This window comes from Rattus norvegicus, chromosome 4 (genome assembly GCF_036323735.1).
Source record: "Rattus norvegicus strain BN/NHsdMcwi chromosome 4, GRCr8, whole genome shotgun sequence".
Taxonomy (NCBI): domain Eukaryota; kingdom Metazoa; phylum Chordata; class Mammalia; order Rodentia; family Muridae; genus Rattus; species Rattus norvegicus.
In genome coordinates, this window is record NC_086022.1 from 80,041,657 (window position 1) to 80,049,340 (window position 7,684).

The window sequence follows — 7,684 nt, forward strand, 5'->3', positions numbered from 1 at the left end:
ATGCTTACACTCATATAATTTCTTAATCTATCACTCTGAGACATATCTAATGTGTTTCTGTTATAAGAAGATGAACAGTTAGACTTTTCCATTTCCGAACCCCTCTACCACCTCTCTCTCCATTCTACAAATATAACTATGATTTTTTTGGTAAAATAAATTGAATGTTCACTTTTTGATGAAAAGTGCAAAATCATTTCGTGAGCTGTTTGTAGATGAACCACCACGGCATATGCTATGATTGCGTTTCCTTCCCTGCACACCGCTCTTTTCTTTGCTTGCCGTTCTATCATGTTATAAAAAAGCATTGAAAGCCACCTTGCAACCCTCAGGCATCCCAACCGGTTGTAGCTCTCAGAGGCCTCTGCAGGGTGAAGGATCTCTCAGGCTGTGAGTTAGCTTTAAACCTGCAGCCCAGTATTTCACTCATCCCCTTCTCCCTCCACTGAATTAACTCTCTCAATTGTTTTTTGAGATTTATTTATTTGTATGTGTGTGCGTTCATGTGTGGATGTGTGCATGCGTGAGTGTGCAGATAACCATAGAGGCCAGAAGAGAATGTCCTTGGACCTAGATTTTGGCAGGTTCTGAGTCCCTTGATGTGGGTGTTGGGAATTGAACTTGGGTCCTCTGGAAGCTCAGCAAGTGCTTTTAACTGCCGAGCCATCTCTCCAACCACACCTCAATTTTTACATCTTTTGTTTGAGGCAGAGGATGTATTTTATTATATTTCTAGTTGCCAAACCAATATTTAATGCTTGCCATTTAGGAGAATCTTTATGTGTTCAATAATGTATTGATGACCTTTGCCTTTAATGAATGGACGTGGTATGAGATGTAAGTGTGTCAGATTTCTGGGATCTTTCCTCTGTGTGCCGGTTTTCTTTTCTTCCTCTGAGACATGTATGGATGGCTGAACCGCTGACAGGCATACAGTGAGGATGCAGATACTGACTGTAATGATCAGAAAGAATGACAGACTTGCTGAAGACTTCGTGGGGTTACATAGTGGTTCTGTTCTGTTCTCAAGACTTTTATTCGAGAGGAGAAGAGGAAAGGAAGGAAAGATGAAGGGAAGTATAGAGGCCTTGAGATAGGTATCAGTGCATTTAATTGGCTCTGTACCTATGGACTTCCTGCTGGTAAAACTGCTTGCCAAGAAAGAGAACATGATGGCGGCACACAGAAGACACTGCATGTCTGAGGTGTTCCTATTTCCCACAGGGAAATCGACTGGCACTTGAACAAACAGCAGTTCGGAAATCACTCTGTGCCGGCCTTCTGCAGGCACCGTGTGCTGGCTGGCTGGTGTTGTGTTATCTGAGGGAAGGGAACGTCAATCAAGAAATGCCTCCAGAAGATTGGCCTTTAGGCAAGCCTGCAGGACATTTTCTTAATTAGTGTGGGAGAACCCAGCCCATTATTGGCCAAACCTGGGCTGGTGGTCCTGGGTTCCATTAAAAAACAATGCTGAGCAAGCCACAAGGAGCAAGTCAGCAAGCAGCACCCCTTCAGGGCTTCTGCATCAGCTCCTGCCTCCAGATTCCTGCTTCAGCTCCTGTCCTGACTTACTTCAGGAAGGAATAGTGATTTGGAGGTGCAAACTACGTAAACCCTTTCCTCTCCAACTTGCGTTTGGTCAATGTGTTTCATCACAGCAGCAGTAACCCTGACTGGGACACATGGTTGCACTGTCCTTATTGTGTCTGTCCTTGAGGGTAGCCCAGGGCTTTGGTGTCTTAACTGGTCTCAGAGGCTTGATCTTTTCTATTCGCTGTTCTGAAACCCGCTGGGTTACAGGGACCCTTCACTAACATTTATGATGTTAAGTTCTTTCCTGTACTATTTATCAATTAGTGATTTGTTTGCATTCTCTACTTTCTCTTTCTGGATCATATGTTGGATTTAATCATGGATGGAAAAATCCTTCATATATATATATATGTATATATATATATACATATATATATATAATTTTCTTTACTGAGTTTTTATGTCTTTTTCTGAGCTAAACATTTTTTGTTATTTTATTCGAAATAATATACAAGAATATATTGTGCAAAATTGAAGGGCAACAACATGGAGAAGTGTAAGGAACTAAATTTAGTTTTATAGCTGATTCCTAACCAAAAATAGAACTTGGTAACTGTCTTAGTTAGGGTTTTACTGCTGTGAGCACACACCATGACTAAGGCAATTCTTATAAGGACAGCATTTAATTGGAGTTGGCTTATAGGTTCAGAGGTTCAGTCCATTATCACCAAGGTGAGAGCATGGCAGCATCCAGGCAGGCATGGTGCAGGAGGAGCTGAGAGTTCTACATCTTCATCTGAAGGCTGCTAGCAGAATGCTGGCTTCCAGGCAGCCAGGATAAGGGTCTTATTTCCCACACCCACAGTGACACACCTACTCCAACAGGGCCACACCTTTTAATAGCGCCCCTCCCTGGACGGAGCACATACAAACCATCACAGTAACTAACATGGGAAGCCATGACTTTGGCCTCGGAGAGAAGGCAGCAGCACTGCCAAAGAACTTCAGACACATTTCTTTTCAATTTTTAAAACGTCACAGGATTTTGGTTTGCTGGGTAACCTTTTCTTGTTGGATTTTTCTCTTCTTTTCTATTTACCTCCCATTCTCTGTCTTGGTCTTTACGTTATCTTTTCTTCAAAGTACCTGAAGTTTGCACACTTAACACAAAGTGGAAAGTGTTATTTAAAGGTGCATATGCTGGGTGTGTGTGTGTGTGTGTGTGTGTGTGTTGATAGATGGATTTTACTTAGAATTACTGACTAGCTATCTCTTTGGGAGACCCAGATACTCAATAATTATAGATCACTATTTGAGGCTAATTATTAACATTGTTTTGATTAACTTCTAAACATTATATACCTGCAGGGTCCAGTGTAATGGTGTATTACTTATTTTCAGTTCCAGAGGGGATGGAGTTCTTCATGCTGAGGAAAACATGGTAGCAGAATGTGAGGTTAATATTCAGGAAACAGGAGATCACATTTCAACCACACACAGGGAGGGAGGGAAGGAGGGAAGGAGGGAAGGAGGGAAGGAGGGAGGGAGGGAGGGAGGAGGGAGAGAGAGAGAGAGAGAGAGAGAGAGAGAGAGAGAGAGAGAGAGAGAGAGAGAGAGAGAATGAATCAGGTAGGGCCAGCCTAAAAAAACCTGCAGTGGTTTATGTCCTACACAAACAGAACCATCAGCTGGGGACTACATTTTCTATTACATAAGCCAGTAGGGGACCATGCTCATTCAAACCACCATGGCTGACTTGATACTGGTGCAATTAATGTGGCATTGCCATGTCTAGCATGCATTCCAGGGACAGACTGAACTGGGATGATGAGGGAATGGTGACACAGCAGACAGACAGACAGACAGACAGACAGACAGACAGACAGACAGACAGAGAAACTGGGGTCAGGTGGCCTTGTCTGAAATCTCAGTGTGTTTATTATACAGTTGAAGAGCAAGGAGGCAGAGAGAGAGGATCTTCATAGGAGCAGTTTCTACAGTGGAGCAGGCTCACAGCTGTGAACATCCACGGAGAAGAAAGCTACAGTGGGCATTTTTCTGCAGCACTCTCAGCGTCTGCACACAGACAGGAAGAAGGTGTTGTCATCCTTCTGAACCTCTCCCTGGTTGTGGGATGAGGTGGGGCTCTGCCATTTTTCAATGGGTCTGAGGCTAGGGTCCTTGACATGGATGGCTCATGTCAACCACAGACATTTACCCAGGACTTTGCACACTACAGGCTTCCTTCATTCTCCACACGGAATGATCAGATAAAGCCAACTCATACAGTCATCACCTTGCTCACCTATCAATCCTCTAAGACCTTTGAAATTTGCTGTTACTTATTCTGGAATGCACATTATAATCGACTATGGTTCTCTACTGTGTGATTGGTCTCAAGAGTTCTTGGAACCTTGGTGTCCTAAGGTCAGGAACTCCCAGTGAGTCCCTCTCTGTGCCCAGCCTCTGGTAGCTCCTTCTCTCAACTCGAGTTCCACTTTGGTAGACTCCCCATTAAGTGAGATCCCTGTGTGTCACTTGCCCTTCCGTGTCTGGCTCATCTCCATTAGGGTGTCTTTCATGCTCATCCATTTTGTTATGGTGATGGGATTCTCCATTTTCAAGTGAATGGTGCAGATCATCTCTTTATATCACGTTTCCACACTTCCTTTATTCACTGGATGACTAAGCTCCCACATCTTTCCTGTGGTGAATACTTCTGTGACAAATACAAGTGGGCTGCTACCCTCCTGGCATCCTGACGTCATGTCCTTTGTTTATGTGCTCAGACAGGAATCCTGTGCTTATCCGGTGTGCGGTTCTAAGCGTACGAGAGCTCTACTTCTCAGCATCATCCTGGTATTTGTAAGCTTTCATCATTTGAGAGAAGACTAGTAGATACTTCATACGGACACATTCGGTGTGAGAATCTGCAAACTGGGGTTGGAGAAATGGCCCAGAAACAGCCATGCCAGGTCCTTGCTGGAAGTAGAGCAGAATATCACTAATAGCGTCAGGGGTGGGCTCTCTCTCATGGCATTGGTCTTAAGCTGGGCCAGCCATTGGTTGACCATTCCTTCAATCTCTGCTCCATGTTTACCCCTGCACATCTTGTTGGCAGGAGGAATTGTAGGTCTAGGGTTTTGCAGCTGGGCTGGTATCTGTCCCTCCATTGGAAGTCTTTTCTGGCCATTGGAGGTGGCTATTTTAGGCTCCATAGTCCCCACTGCTAGGAGTCCCAGCCAGGGTCAGCCTCATAGATTTCCAGGAGCCTCCATTACCCTAGGTTTCTAGCTCATTTAAGAGATGGACCCCACTGTTCTAATTCTCTCTGCCCATACTCTGTCCAAAGTACAGGGTAACCATTCTACGATCCAATCCGCAGACCCAAAGAAGTTAAGTAACAAGGAGGGCTGGGCTTGAATCTCACTGAGAAGGGGAAATAGAGTAGACATTAGGGGTGGATGGATGGAGGGAACGGAGTGGGAGAGGGACTGGGGAGGGGAGCAGGAAGGACATGACTGATTTATGAGATGTGATTTCATGGCAAAAGACTAAGACAAAACCGAAGTGTTTGGGGGCGTCCTTAATCCCATCTAAACTCTGTTGGTCACTGGGACAGTTTCAACTTCCGGGAGCACCCAGAGATGTGAACAGGACACCCCACCTCCCAACCCCTGTACAGCAGAGGCAGGAGGCAGCTGGAATCGTGTGGGCTGCAGACTTAGTGAGTGCTTCAGAGGGAGAGAGGATGGGAGAGACTGACCTGATCAGGAAATGCAGGAGTGTCTGGAGAGTGAAGGGACAAGATGGTAATCAGTGCAGGGCTGGCTAATTGAGACAGCAGAGGAAGAGCAGCAGGCTGCTTTCCAGACCCAGTTTAACAGGAGAGGAAAGGGAGATCTAATAGGAAGCCATAGAGACTTTTAAACTAAGCAGATAAATGCTGGGGGGCAGGCCGACTCCATTCATTCACAGATAGCCTCGTGGTGAAGGTAGATTAGATCCCTGGGCACTCTTCACACTTGGGCTGACCACACCCAAAGGTCTCTGCTCACCGCCTTTCTCTTGGCTCCTCTTAGGACGATTTCTGAAGGTTGAAAGGGTCCACAAGACTAAAAAGGGGATGACATAACCCAGTGGTGCCAGACACATGGCTTCCTGCCACAGCCAGATGCCAGCAGTGGAGGCTCAGTGCAGTCCAAGGCTGCTAAGCCCTTGGGGATCCTCATTACGGAAGGCAGTGGCTGCCAACCACCTATAACTGGAACTTATCCAGGGTCAGAACATCTGGGGCAGGATCACAGGGAACTTGTCCAAGCCACTTTGCAAGGAGCTATTTCTCAGGTGGAGAGGTTGAAACTGTGGAAGGAAGCCACAGAAACAAAACTAATTTGGAAGAGGAAAAAGTAGCTTGCAAGGGAGTCTAGGCTTATGAAGATGGTTCAAACAAAACAATTAGCTACTGAGAGACCAGAAGTCAAGATAGCCAAGGCTGCTGTTGCATGTTCCCAGCAGTCTTCTCACCTGACTGGCTTACTCTCAAAGTTGCTCCAGTGTCTGTTGACAACATTGCTTCAAAGTCAAAAATAACGTTTCTTTTTTGCCTTTAATGTGTGGTGTGGGCTGTACATACACAGACATGAGTGTGCTGAGGTGTGAGTCTGTGTGAGCACAGAAGCAGCCTCGCTGGCAGAGGACATTGGGTGTCTGCCTTCATGGCTCTTCATTCTGGAGCCTCGAGATGGGGTCTCTCATGTAATCTGGAGGTCACCATTTTGGCTAGGCTGACCAGCAAACTCTTGGGGTCTGTCTGTCTCTGGACCCACCACTCTCCCCATACTATCTTTGGTCACAGGTACACACAGCTATGCCCAGCTTTTTACACACGTGTAGGGGATTTGAACTTCAAGATCTTCATGCTTGCACAGTAAGTACTCTTACCCACTGAACATTTCCTTAGATCATTAGTTTTAAAGGGAGTCTATGGCTTAGGGCTCAGGGTTCACGTATTTTGGAGAGTGCAAGATAAGCCTAGCTGACCCCCCTCCCCGCCCCCATCTTGTTTTCTCTGTTATTTTCCATCTCAGGTGGGTGTCTTACAGTTTCTGGCTATGGAACCTGGTTGGTTAGCAGTTACTCATGAAGGGGGCACATAAGACCTTCTTCCTCCTTAATCCCCACAAGGGTGCCCATTTGTTCCTGTAGGTTTGCTTAGCAATTTTTTCAATTCACATCATTAATCTGATGCTTTCTTTTATTTGGTTGGTTTTACTCACACCGGCATTGCAAAGGATGTTGATGAACACACAGGTGCCCCTTTGCGGTGTGGTAATACAAGTAGGACCATAGACGCAGAGCCGTGGGAGTTTGCTTCTGTCTGAAAGCTTTATAGAGCCTTCAGGGATGGACTTTTATTCCTTTTATGTGCCAGAAGTATTTTTATTGTCCTTATTAGCTTGTCTACCGAGAGCAGGAACCAATAATTGTCCAATTCGTTTCTCCCAAGTCTCAGCTGCAGTGTCTGTAATCTACAGCCCCTCGTTATTCCTGGCCAGACAGAATGAGGTGTTCTCACCATCCCTTTCTCTGGGGTTTCATAGCTATAAAAGAGATGCCAGGCCAATTTCTTTGCAGAAAAATTTATAGGCATCACTTTCACATGTGATGTATGGTGTCTATTCCTTACTGATGGGCTTATCACACCCATTAAAATGTGTTCTACTATGTGATATTTCTGATGTGCTTGTTTACAAATTTAAATTTCCCAACTTTGAGGGGGAAAAAAAAGGACACATTAAACATATATACAACAGCATGAACTTGGAAAGTGCGATGCTCTCAGAAAGTTTCATAATATTTAACCATTATCACCCATATTTTGAATTGTTTGATAGAAAAGGCCAATTGTTTTATGTCAATTCTTAATCTTAGATTTTTTTATTGTCTTTTAGCTTATGATTTTAGGATCCTTATAGAAACATTTTCTAAATTCTGAGAGTTCAGTTTTAAGCTACCATTTGATGAATGGTTTATTCTAGTTTAATACATGGTCAGTCTATTCTGGTGACCTTTAGAGGTAGATTAAGAAGAAATAAAAAAGAGCTTTCTCAGATGCCCATCAAAGCCGCACTCCTAGCCAGCTCTCAGC

The 7,684-nt window shown here is 44.7% G+C and overlaps 1 long non-coding RNA gene across 4 annotated transcripts in view; it reads left to right on the forward strand.

The window, feature by feature from the left end:
- Window positions 1-3,947: 3,947 nt before the first annotated feature.
- LOC134486578 (uncharacterized) overlaps window positions 3,948-7,684 on the forward strand; it is a 31,430-nt gene continuing 27,693 nt past the window's right edge. Inside the window, exons 1-2 of one of the 4 annotated variants that reach the window (XR_010065796.1) lie at window positions 3,948-4,392; window positions 6,392-6,463. This is a non-coding gene — a long non-coding RNA (uncharacterized LOC134486578). Of the gene's footprint in view, window positions 4,399-5,058; window positions 6,464-7,684 lie in introns of those variants that run through there. The other 3 variants (XR_010065793.1, XR_010065794.1, XR_010065795.1) reach the window with 3 other exon arrangements.